This window comes from Dendrobates tinctorius, unplaced genomic scaffold (assembly GCF_039654945.1).
Source record: "Dendrobates tinctorius isolate UK_male_01 unplaced genomic scaffold, ASM3965494v1 ptg000173l, whole genome shotgun sequence".
Taxonomy (NCBI): Eukaryota; Metazoa; Chordata; class Amphibia; order Anura; family Dendrobatidae; genus Dendrobates; species Dendrobates tinctorius.
Window position 1 is genome coordinate 4,737,562 of NW_027361840.1, and position 13,620 is coordinate 4,751,181.

Sequence of the window (13,620 nt, forward strand, 5' to 3'; positions counted from 1 at the left end):
CAGGGGTCACATGCTCAGGTCCTGTGTCAGATCTGATTGGTCCTTCCCAAAGTACTGGAAGGTCCAAGAAGCGCATGGCTATAAAAAGCCCGCATGGCGGCTCGGCCATGCGCTAGTGTAGACTTATTATGCTATGAGTGAATGGTGATGGTGTGACTGACTTATTTGAAACCCCTACCCTTGGATATTACGAATGGTGACAGAGTGTTGGTTTAGTCAGCACCAGGTAGTGGCTAGCTATGCGCCACTGAGCTACCATACCTTACACTAGCATCCGTCAGTGACCGCTTTCCCGGCACTGACGTTAAGCGTCCTCAGTTTACGCTGCGCTGCAGTCAGCAGTATCTCTTGGCGTTCGCGGCTGCGACTCCACACGCCGGCAGCCTGTGAGATTAACAGGTCCAGCGCTTACGCCTTATTTCCTCTAGAGTGTCTCTGTGCCTGTAACAAAGCCGCGCCTAGCACCTCGGGTGACTCTAACCCGAGTGTAGTGCTCCGCCTCCTAGCTAGTTTGCCATTGTCCAGCAGCAGTCTTGTCACCTACCGCACGGTGGACCCCGGGCGGCGAACGCACCTCCTATTTATATTTGGTGCGTTCCGCCGTCCATAACACCGGGGTCATGGTGTCCTCTATATAGTACTGGGGGGCTGGTGACCTCTCTCTATAGTACTGGGAGCTGGTGACCTCTCTCTATAGTACTGGGGGGATGGTGTCCTCTATATAGTACTAGGGGGCTGGTGACCTCTCTCTATAGTACTGGGAGCTGGTGACCTCTCTCTATAGTACTGGGGGGATGATGACCTCTCTCTATAGTACTGGGGGGATGGTGTCCTCTATATAGTACTAGGGGGCTTGTGACCGCTCTCTATAGTACTGGGAGCTAGTGACCTCTCTCTATAGTAATGAGGGGATGATGACCTCTCTCTATAGTACTGGGGGGATGGTGGCCTCTCACTATAGTACTGGGGGGATGGTGACCTCTCTATAGTACTGGGGAGCAGGTGACCTCTCTCTATAGTACTGGGGGGATGGTGACCTCTCTATAGTACTGGGGGGCAGGTGACCTCTCTCTATAGTACTGGGGGGCAGGTGACCTCTCTCTATAGTACTGGGGGGCAGGTGACCACTCTCTATAGTACAGGGGGGGCAGATGACATCTCTATGGTACGGGGGCAGGTGACCTCTCTGTAGTACTTGGGGGCTAATGATCTCTCTCTGTAGTACTGGGGGGCTGGTGACCTATGGTTGGGGATGGTCTCCATGTCACAAGGGATCCTTCTCTCTTAATTTCTCGCCCCCTGCACAGAGCTGACAATATCCCTCCCCACCTCCACCCCCCCTGATGGCTCCAGACAGCTGCACCATGGCCCTCATCATCCTCAATGGCTGTCAGGATACTCGATATGACTCCATTCCTGTGCAGCTGTCAGGAGTCAATCAAGAAGAGGAGCGTCCCTCCAATCTTCAGGAGGTTTCTCTGAACTCAGGAGCAGTCAGTGCCGCTGTCTGCCATCCTCCAGCACTAAGCAGCCTCTCCAGGACCCCGCTGTCTGCCGTCCTCCAGCACTAAGCAGCCTCTCCAGGACCCCGCTGTCTGCCGTCCTCCAGCATTAAGCAGACTCTCCAGGACCCCACTTTCAACCGTCCTCCAGCACGAAGCAGCCTCTCCAGGACCCCGCTGTCTACCGTCCTCCAGCACTAAGCAGCCTCTCCAGGACCCCGCTGTCTGCCGTCCTCCAGCACTAAGCAGCCTCTCCAGGACCCCGCTGTCTGCCGTCCTCCAGCACTAAGCAGCCTCTCCAGGACCCCGCTGTCTGCCGTCACCCAGCACTAAGCAGCCTCTCCAGGACCCCGCTGTCTACCGTCCTCCAGCACTAAGCAGCCTCTCCAGGACCCCGCTGTCTGTCGTCCCCCAGCACTAAGCAGCCTCTCCAGGACCCCGCTGTCTGCCGTCCTCCAGCACTAAGCAGCCTCTCCAGGACCCCGCTGTCTACCGTCCTCCAGCACTAAGCAGCCTCTCGAGGACCCTGCTGTCTGCCGTCCTCCAGCACTAAACAGCCTCTCCAGGACCCCGCTGTCTGCCGTCCTCCAGCACTAAGCAGCCTCTCCAGGACCCCGCTGTCTACCGTCCTCCAGCACTAAGCAGCCTCTCCAGGACCCCGCTGTCTACCATCCTCCAGCACTAAGCAGCCTCTCCAGGACCCCGCTGTCTATCGTCCTCCAGCACTAAACAGCCTCTCCAGGACCCCTCTGTCTGCCGTCCTCCAGCACTAAACAGCCTCTCCAGGACCCCGCTGTCTGCCGTCCTCCAGCACTAAGCAGCCTCTCCAGGACCCCGCTGTCTGCCGTCCTCCAGCACTAAGCAGCCTCTCCAGGACCCTGCTGTCTACCATCCTCCAGCACTAAGCAGCCTCTCCAGGACCCTGCTGTCTGCCGTCCGCCAGCACTAAGCAGCCTCTCCAGGACCCCTCTGTCTGCCGTCCTCCAGCACTAACCAGCCTCTCCAGGACCCCACTGTCTACCGTCCTCCAGCACTAAGCAGCCTCTCCAGGACCCCGCTGTCTGCCGTCCTCCAGCACTAAGCAGCCTCTCCAGGACCCCGCTGTCTGCCGTCCTCCAGCACTAAGCAGCCTCTCCAGGACCCCGCTGTCTGCCGTCCCCCAGCACTAAGCAGCCTCTCCAGGACCCCACTGTCTACCGTCCTCCAGCACTAAGCAGCCTCTCCAGGACCCCGCTGTCTGTCGTCCCCCAGCACTAAGCAGCCTCTCCAGGACCCCGCTGTCTGCCGTCCTCCAGCACTAAGCAGCCTCTCCAGGACCCCGCTGCCTATCGTCCTCCAGCACTAAGCAGCCTCTCCAGGACCCCGCTGTCTGCCGTCCTCCAGCACTAAGCAGCCTCTCCAGGACCCCGCTGTCTACCGTCCTCCAGCACTAAGCAGCCTCTCCAGGACCCCGCTGTCTACCGTCCTCCAGCACTAAGCAGCCTCTCCAGGACCCCGCTGTCTGCCGTCCTCCAGCACTAAGCAGCCTCTCCAGGACCCCGCTGTCTGCCGTCCTCCAGCACTAAGCAGCCTCTCCAGGACCCCGCTGTCTGCCGTCCTCCAGCTGTAAGCAACCTCTCCAGGACCCCACTGTCTGACATCCTCCAGCACTAAGCAGCCTCTCCAGGACCCCGCTGTCTGCCGTCCTCCAGCACTAAGCAGCCTCTCCAGGACCCCGCTGTCTGCCGTCCTCCAGCACTAAGCAGCCTCTCCAGGACCCCGCTGCCTACGGTCCTCCAGCACTAAGCAGCCTCTCCAGGACCCCGCTGTCTGCCGTCCTCCAGCACTAAGCAGCCTCTCCAGGACCCCGCTGCCTATCGTCCTCCAGCACTAAGCAGCCTCTCCAGGACCCCGCTGTCTGCCGTCCTCCAGCACTAAGCAGCCTCTCCAGGACCCCGCTGTCTACCGTCCTCCAGCACTAAGCAGCCTCTCCAGGACCCCGCTGTCTACCGTCCTCCAGCACTAAGCAGCCTCTCCAGGACCCCGCTGTCTGCCGTCCTCCAGCACTAAGCAGCCTCTCCAGGACCCTGCTGTCTGCCGTCCTCCAGCACTAAGCAGCCTCTCCAGGACCCCGCTGTCTGCCGTCCTCCAGCTGTAAGCAACCTCTCCAGGACCCCACTGTCTGACATCCTCCAGCACTAAGCAGCCTCTCCAGGACCCCGCTGTCTGCCGTCCTCCAGCACTAAGCAGCCTCTCCAGGACCCCGCTGTCTGCCGTCCTCCAGCACTAAGCAGCCTCTCCAGGACCCCGCTGCCTACGGTCCTCCAGCACTAAGCAGCCTCTCCAGGACCCCGCTGTCTGCTATCCTCCAGCACTAAGCAGCCTCTCCAGGATCCCGCTGTCTGCCGTCCAGGTAAGTCTCCATTCTCCAGCTCCTGAATTGTCGGCTCTTGGGATTGTGAGTAATATGTGAGATTGGGGGTGAGGACTTATTCATATTGTGGCCGCTGAGCCCTTTCTTATTATGGTGCTGTGCCCTCTTTTATGTGCAGGGGGCTCCAGAGCTCACACAGTTGGTTGGGGGTCTATGGTGTCTGAGGAGACACCAGAGGTAAAGGATTAGTAGAATCCAGCAGGTGCGGGCATCTCTCCGGACCCCATACACATGGGCACATGTTCTGTATGGGGTGGGATCAAGCGGTGGGAAAGCGTCTCTAGTGCCGATTATCTCCAAGGAGAACAGGAGGTGGAGAGATGTGTTTGGATACATCAGAGGAAAATCACCCCAGAAAATGTCTAACAGACCCCGACAGATGTCCCCTCCCCGGTATATGGGGCCGCCACATAACAAGCTCCTTATAAATAACTGAGTCCATCATTGCCGGAGCCCCCACATACTGTATATATGTATATACACACAGGATTATGCATAGCTCCCGACCATCCCGATTCTCGTGGGACAGTCCCGTTTTTGACCCCCCTCACCCGCGTCCCGCCCGGGACTCTATTTTTCCCGCACTGCACTGAGCCACACCCCCCGTGTGTACAAGGTGTACAGAGCCACGTGTGTACGAGGTGTACGGAGCCACATCTGTATGAGCTGTATGGAGCAGAGCCTTTTTTTTGAGGTGTACAGAGCGGAGCTGCGCTTGTACGAGGTATATGGAGCCACGTGTGTACGAGGTGTACGCAGGGCTGGCGTTAGGGGCAGGAAAACCAGGCAGCTGCCTAGGGCCCCCGCTCCCCCTGGGCTCCCAGCTAGTGTCACATAACACCGCTGCTATGGGGCGCCGCCTGCCCCCAGTGCCGACTCCCCCCACCGCCGCAATAATGGAGGAGAGAGCGTCAGCTGACGCTCCCTCTCCCATCATTCCCCGCTCTGCCTCTGACGCAGTGGGTGTGCGATGACGTCATCGTCACTCTCACGGTGTGCCAGGACAGAGCAGGAGCCTGCAGTGCGGGCACGAGGTGAAGGTGAGGAGTGTGTTTTTCTTTTTTATTTAAATATATCAGTGTGAGTACTGGACTGTGGGGCCATTCTCAGGGGGGGTGCTATATACCATGGTGGGCTGTGTTGCTATATACCATGGTGGGCTGTGCTGCTATATACCATGGTGGGCTGTGTTGCTATATACCATGGTGGGCTGTGTTGCTATATACCATGGTGGGCTGTGCTGCTATATACCATGGTGGGCTGTGTTGCTATATACCATGGTGGGCTGTGCTGCTATATACCATGGTGGGCTGTGTTGCTATATACCATGGTGGGCTGTGCTGCTATATACCATGGTGGGCTGTGTTGCTATATACCATGGTGGGCTGTGCTGCTATATACCATGGTGGGCTGTGTTGCTATATACCATGGTGGGCTGTGTTGCTATATACCATGGTGGGCTGTGTTGCTATATACCATGGTGGGGCTGTGCTGCTATATACCATGGTGGGCTGTGTTGCTATATACCATGGTGGGCTGTGTTGCTATATACCATGGTGGGCTGTGCTGCTATATACCATGGTGGGCTGTGCTGCTATATACCATGGTGGGCTGTGTTGCTATATACCATGGTGGGCTGTGCTGCTATATACCATGGTGGGCTGTGTTGCTATATACCATGGTGGGCTGTGCTGCTATATACCATGGTGGGATGTGTTGCTATATACCATGGTCGTCTGTGCTGCTATATACCATGGTGGTCTGTGCTGCTATATACCATGGTGGGCTGTGTTGCTATATACCTTGGTGGGCTGTGCTGCTATATACCATGGTGGGCTGTGTTGCTATATACCATGGTGGGCTGTGTTGCTATATACCACGTTGGGCTGTGCTGCTATATACCATGGTGGGCTGTGTTGCTATATACCTTGGTGGGCTGTGCTGCTATATACCATGGTGGGCTGTGTTGCTATATACCATGGTGGGCTGTGTTGCTATATACCACGTTGGGCTGTGCTGCTATATACCATGGTGGGCTGTGTTGCTATATACCATGGTGGGCTGTGCTGCTATATACCTTGGTGGGCTGCGCTGCTATATACCATGGTGGGGCTGTGCTGCTATATACCATGGTGGGGCTGTGCTGCTATATACCATGGTGGGGCTGTCCTGCTATATACCATGGTGGGGCTGTCCTGCTATATACCATGGTGGGGCTGTCCAGCTATATTCCATGGTGGGTGGTGCTGCTATATGCTATGGTGGGTGGTTCTGCTATATACCATGGTGGGCTGTGTTGCTATATATCATGGTGGGCTGTGCTGCTATATACCATGGTGGGGCTGTCCTGCTATATACCATGGTGGGGCTGTCCTGCTTTATACCATGGTGGGGCTGTCCAGCTATATTCCATGGTGGGCGGTGCTGCTATATACTATGGTGGGTGGTGCTGCTATATACCATGGTGGGCTGTGCTGCTATATACCATGGTAGGCTGTGCTGCTATATACCATGGTGTGCTGTGTTGCTTTATACCATGGTGGGCTGTGCTGCTATATACCATGGTGGGCTGTGCTGCTATATACCATGGTGGGCTGTGCTGCTATATACCATGGTGGGCTGTGCTGCTATATACCATGGTGGGCTGTGCTGCTATTTACCATGTTGGGCTGTGCTGCTGTAAACCATGGTGGGCTGTGTTGCTATATACCATGGTGGGCTGTGTTGCTATATACCATGGTGGGCTGTGCTGCTATATACCATGGGGGATACATTTTACATTATATTCTATGAGGAAGGCTGTGTTATATAATATGGGGGCTACATTATATTCTATGGGGGGGCTGTATTATATTTATTATATTCTATGGGGGCTGCATTTTACTATATGAGGATGGCTACATTGTATTCTATGGAGGGGCGGCATTATGCTATATGAGGGGGGCTGCATTATATTCTATGGGGGGTTATATTATATTCTGTGGAGTGGCTGCATTATACTCTGTGGGGTAGCTGCTTTATTCTCTAAGGGGTGGCTGTGTTATACTATAAGAGGGGGGCTGCATTATAGTCTATGGGGGGTTACATTATACTCTGTGGGGAGCTGTATTATGCTCTACGGGGTGGCTGCATTATACTATATGTGGGCTGCATTATACTGTATCGAGGACTATGGGGAATACTTTATATGAAGAACTATGCGGTGCATTATACTATGGGAAGTGAATTGTACTACATGGATGACTATGGCGGTACATTACACTATATGGAGCACTATGTGTGCTGTTCCATGCATGTTTCTAGTTAAAGAAATGTATTTATGTTTTTTCGCTTGTCTCTGCTGCCATCTACTGGCCAGACCATTTAGTTCCTCGGTCTTTCCTTGTTCGGCCTATGGGGAGGGGCTTCTCTTCAGCCTCTTCTCTTCCTGTTTGCTCAGTCATCGGCAGATATCTTACCTGAGAGAACTGTTCTCCCTCATGAGCTGAGGAAGCAAAGTCTTTTGACCCGCAAGTAGCGACTCCAGAGACAAGCTCCATGCAAGAGACTCAATGTAATGTTTGGATCGTTATCTACGGAATAAACCAACATTGTTCTTCATCACAACGCGTGTATGCTTATCTGAGAAGCTGCTAAGGGTCATGTCTGCCTCGCTTATTGGATACACAAAGGTAGGAACTTCTCTCACTTACATGTCTGCATACCTTTAATCGCCATTAAGTGGGGACAGAACAGTCAAAAGACTAGCTTGCCGGCAGACCCCACATCTCAAGCAGACCAAGTCACTCGACCAAAACGTTCTGCCAAACCAACTATAAAGGTGCTTGAAAACTATCACAATATGAAAGATGAGCTATGTGATCACCTGGAAGAACAGTGGGAATGCGTCACCTCCTATATGTCAAGACTCGAATCCTCATCAGGCAACGCCGCAAGCTTGCAATCCGTCATGGAGCGGCTGAACACCGCCCGTGAAAGGTACAAGAGACTATCAGCAAAGTACATCGCTCTTCTAAAAGATTTTAATTCTGATGAAGCTCTTCCAGACCTCAGTGAGGCGCTAGAGACGGACAAGGAGAGAGACGCCAAGGTCCAACATGCCATAAACAAGGCTGAACACCGTATCTCTCACCTGCAAGAAACCAGGTCACACCGAACGACCTCATCTAAACGTTCCTCTCGGTCATCCAGGGCATCGTCCTCAAGAAGTTCAACCATGAGCGACAGGATACTAGAGGCCCGCATAAAGGCAGAGGAATCCAGAGTGAGACGTTCTTTCACTGAGAGAGAAGCTAAGGCAGAGGCAAAAAGGGCAGAAGCAGACATGGAAGCAAAAAGGGCAGAAGTGGAAGCAAAAAGGGCAGAAGTGGAAGCCAAGAGAGCAGAAGCAGAAGCGGAGGCTCAGCTGAAGATTCTTCGGTCACAGATGGAAGAGGAGGTCGCATTAGCTAAAGTGAGACTACTTGAGCAGGCGTTGATCCAAGGTCCTGATGCAGCTAACTCGCCACCACTGGAATCAGACGATCCAGTCAATCGCACGAAAGACTATGTACTAAACCAGCTACCTGTAGCAACCCCGGTCTACAGTACCGTCCAAGTCGACGACACCAAAACCTCCAACGTACTTCCAGAGGCGCCAGTACCCTCGAAGGCACCCGAGCTAATTAATGACAGTCACCCAGAGATACCTTCTCAAACACAGTCACCACCACAAGATGGCAACCAAGTGTTTCCTGACCCACCTTCACAGCTCAAGCGGTATTCGTCAGATTCTTCAAGGGCTAAACCACAGCTCAACCCTGCAGCAACATCATTCTATCCGGGAACAGCTCATCCATTCACACCAGGCGGCCCATACGCCCCAGGAGCATCACGAGTCATCGTGGCAACGAGTGGTGAGAAGTTGGATATGTCCGAGTTCGCCAGGTTCATGGTGAGCAGAGAGCTAATCAACACCAGTCTTACGAAGTTTGATGATCGTGCAGAGAGCTACAGGGCCTGGAAAGCAACCTTTAAGGCAGCCATCGCCAATCTCAACCTAACTGAAGAACAGGAACTTGACCTCCTGATAAAGTGGTTAGGTCCAAGCTCTTCAACCCGCGTCAGGAGCCTCAGAGCGGTCCACGTGGGACAAGCAGAAGCAGGTCTCGCTGCCGCATGGCAAAGGCTGGAACGCACCTTTGGCAGCGCAGAGGCAATAGAGAAAGCCTTATTCAAGAGACTGCAGGATTTCCAAAAGATCAACCTTAAAGACGTCCACAAGCTGCAAGACCTAAGTGACCTGCTAATGGAGCTGGAGCTCGCCAAAAGAGACCCTCGTCTGTCTGGGCTGTGCTATCTGGATTCAGCCCATGGAGTAAACCCGATCGTGGTGAAGCTGCCATACAGCCTGCAGGAAAAGTGGGCAATGTCAGTATCAAGATACAAAAGAGTGAACGACATTACCTTCCCTCCATTCATCCACTTCTGCAGGTTCATCGATGGACAGGCCCAGATGAGGAATGACCCCAGCCTCGACTTCCTAGAGTCCAACGCTTCGACAGCCGCACCAACTCCTGCGCCAAGGTATGAAAACACCACAAACAAACGCAGAGACACTAAGAGAGCTGTGAGCGTTAGGAAGACCGAGCTACCGTCACCTGCAACGCCCACAGACGAACAGAACATCGTCTCATCACGAGATAAATCCTTTAATCGTGAATGTCCCATCCACAAGAAGCCACACTCGTTGACCAAGTGCAAAGGGTTTAGATCCAAAACCCTACAGGAGCGCAAGAAGATCCTCACAGAGCTCGGGGTTTGCTTCAAATGCTGCGCATCACTTGAGCACATGGCCGAGGACTGCAAATCCACAGTCAAGTGTGGGGAGTGCCACAGCGAAAAGCATGTTTCAGCCATGCATTCAACCCGAATAGCTAGAGACACACCGGCTGCAGTCACCACCGCTCCCGCTCCAAGTCATGGCGGGGAGCCACAGAATCAGACCGACACCGCCACAACTGTCTCCTGCTCATGCTCAGAAGTATGTGGAGAGGGCCGCATGGAGAAATGTTGCGCCCGAATATGCCTCATCAAGGTTTACCCCGAAGGACATCCAGAAAAGGCAATGAAGGTGTATGCCATCATAGACGACCAAAGCAACCGGTCCCTGGCAGGAGCCAAATTCTTTGAAGCCTTCGGAATTAGTGGACCATCAGAGCCCTACACCTTGAACACCTGCTCAGGCCGCATAGAGACTAGCGGCAGAAGAGCCCAGGGATTCATCGCTTCTCCTATCAACGGGAAGACTGAAATACCTCTGCCAACGCTAGTTGAATGTGACCAAATACCCAGCCATAGGAGTGAAATTCCTACCCCAGAAGCTGTACTTCATCAGCCGCACCTGAAGCACCTCGCAAGCGTCATCCCACCTATGGACAACAACGCGGAGATTCTACTCCTGCTCAGCAGAGACAACCTGAGGGTACACAAGGTGCGACAACAGTGCAACGGACCTGACTACGCACCATACGCCCAGAGACTGGACCTCGGATGGGTAGTCATAGGAAACGTGTGCGTTGATCGATCAGAAATCGACTCCTTCAGGACCTACGTCCATGGAGATGGACGCACAACCTGCCTAAGGCCATGTCCTCATCACTATGAAGTGAAAGAGAAGCCCCCAGACTCAATACAGCTGCCTGACATCGCTTCTTCTCTGCGTACCGACAACTTGGGAAGATCAGTCTTTCACATCACCAAGGACGACGATAAAGTAGCCTTGTCAGTGGAGGACAGAGAATTCATCGACATAATGGACCGTGAGTTCTCTAAGGACAAAACCGACCACTGGGTCTCTCCATTACCCTTCCGATCCACCAGGGTAAGACTGCCAAACAACCGAGACCAAGCTCAGAACAGATTCAACTCTCTTCAACGTTCAACGAACCACAAACCTGAAATGAGGGAGCATATTGTCGCCTTTATGGACAGAATATTTCGCAACAACCACGCGGAACCCGCTCCTCCCGTGAAGAAGAACGAAGAGTGCTGGTATCTGCCTTCATTTGGTGTCTACCACCCACGGAAACCGAACCAAATCAGGGTTGTCTTTGACTCCAGCGCCAAACATGGAGGCGTATCACTCAACGATGTCCTCCTCACAGGTCCCAACCTGACGAACAACTTAGTAGGAGTGTTGCTGAGGTTCCGGAAAGAACTCGTCGCCATCACTGCCGATATCGAACAGATGTTCCACTGTTTCCTAGTCAGGGAGGACCACCGGAACTTCCTCAGATTCCTGTGGTTCAAGGACAACGACACCAACAAAGAGATGGTGGAATACCGAATGAGAGTCCATGTCTTCGGGAACAGCCCTTCACCCGCAGTAGCAACCTACGGTCTCCGAAGGACCGCATCAGAGGGAGAGTCTGAGTATGGCACAGACGCAAGAGACTTCGTTGAAAGAGACTTCTATGTAGACGACGGGCTCAAATCACTGCCCACTGAAGAAGCAGCCATTGATTTGCTCAAGAGGACCCAAGGTATGCTGGCCCAGGCAAGGCTCAGGCTTCATAAAATCGCTTCAAACAGCCCGACCGTAATGAGAGCCTTTGATTCGGGTGATCACGCCCCTGGATTCAAGGACATTGACTTGGGGCTAGACAGCCCACCCGTGCAGAGGAGCCTAGGCATCAGATGGGATCTCGTAGCCGACTCCTTCGGGTTTCAAGTGAATTGCTCGGACAAACCGTTCACAAAACGTGGTGTCCTCTCCATAGTGAACAGCTTAATTGACCCGCTGGGGTTCGTGGCGCCCATCACCATACAAGGCAAATCCTTGTTGAGACAACTATCTGAAACTGTCAAGGATTGGGATACCCCGCTCCCCTCCGACAAAGAGAAAAAATGGGAAACTTGGAAACAGTCATTGTGCGGATTGAACAATATTCACATCCCGAGATGCTACACCAAAATCTCCCTTGCCTCTAGCGGAAGGAAAGAACTCCACGTCTTTTCAGACGCCTCCACAGAAGCCATAGCGGCGGTTGCATACCTGAAGGTGATAGACGCCAGCGGGCAAAGCTACGTCGAATTGGTGTTCGGCAAGGCGAAGCTAGCCCCGAAGCCCGACCACACCATCCCCAGACTCGAACTCTGTGGAGCCGTCTTGGCAGTGGAAATTGCTGACTTCATACTACAAGAACTGTGTATCGACATAGATGAGGTCCAATTCTACACCGACAGCAAGGTCGTTTTGGGTTACATCTACAATACATCGAGACGATTCTACGTGTATGTCAGTAACCGCATCGAAAGGATCAGGAGATCCTCCAAACCGGAACAATGGCGTTACGTACCATCGGAGCTGAATCCAGCAGATCTTGCAACCAGACCCATGTCTATATCTTCTTTCGTTAACTCTTCTTGGCTTACAGGTCCAGAGTTCCTGCTGAGACAGTCAGAAGAAGGTGTCCAGGAAGACTTCAGCATCCTAGATCCAGACAACGATCCAGATGTCCGAACTGAGGTCCATACCCTGACCACCAGTGCTGAGAAAACATCCAACCTCAGCTGCCAACGTTTTGAACGTTTCTCCAGCTGGTTAAGACTCGTCAGGACTGTTGCCAGGTTAGTGCACATCGCCAGATGTTATCGTGCAGACTTTAAAGACAAGGACTGTCATCGCTGGCATGTATGCCACAGACCTCTTTCTGCTGAGGACATCTCCCGTAGTGAGTCCCTCATTATACGCCACCTCCAACAGAGCGAATTCGCCACCGAATGGAAGTGCTTAAACAACAAACAGCAGATTCCATTAAGAAGCCCCCTCGCCAATTTAAACCCAGTAATGGACAGCTTCGGCTTACTGAGGGTTGGCGGTCGTTTAAGCCAGGCTCGTTTCGGTGTCGCAGAGCAAAATCCTCTCATCATTCCCAACAAACACCACGTTACAGTCTTACTGATCCGTCATCATCATGAAAGGACTGACTGGCCTCTGGGACTTGTTACCAGGACACTGCCTAGCCAGGACGGCAACGTGCGGAAGGTCGAGCTGAGGGTCTTTAGGAAGGGTGAGACGAAGATCTTTGCGAGGCCAATCCATGAACTCGTCCTCTTACTGCCTATCGAGAGCGCCACTACGGGATGAGCGTTCTGCACCCGAAGTTTGGCCGTTTTTCTGATTTTTTGAACTTTAATTGTTGCATTTAACATGCCCTCTCTTTTAGGTTTATTATTATTATGGACAATAGTGGAATCCCCATAGTGAATTCCAGACGGGGAGTGTGCTGTTCCATGCATGTTTCTAGTTAAAGAAATGTATTTATGTTTTTTCGCTTGTCTCTGCTGCCATCTACTGGCCAGACCATTTAGTTCCTCAGTCTTTCCTTGTTCGGCCTATGGGGAGAGGCTTCTCTTCAGCCTCTTCTCTTCCTGTTTGCTCAGTCATCGGCAGACATCTTACCTGAGAGAACTGTTCTCCCTCATGAGCTGAGGAAGCAAAGTCTTTTGACCCACAAGTAGCGACTCCAGAGACAAGCTCCATGCAAGAGACTCAATGTAATGTTTGGATCGTTATCTACGGAATAAACCAACATTGTTCTTCATCACAACGCGTGTATGCTTATCTGAGAAGCTGCTAAGGGTCATGTCTGCCTCGCTTATTGGATACACAAAGGTAGGAACTTCTCTCACTTACATGTCTGCATACCTTTAATCGCCATT

The 13,620-nt window shown here is 53.0% G+C and overlaps 1 protein-coding gene across 1 annotated transcript in view; it reads left to right on the forward strand.

The window, feature by feature from the left end:
* Nucleotides 1-1,190: 1,190 nt before the first annotated feature.
* LOC141053964 (uncharacterized) overlaps nt 1,191-13,620 on the forward strand; it is a 157,353-nt gene continuing 144,923 nt past the window's right edge. The window contains exon 1 of the mRNA XM_073551119.1: nt 1,191-3,894. The gene's annotated coding sequence lies outside the window, so the exon portion shown is untranslated. The remainder of the gene's footprint in view (nt 3,895-13,620) is intronic.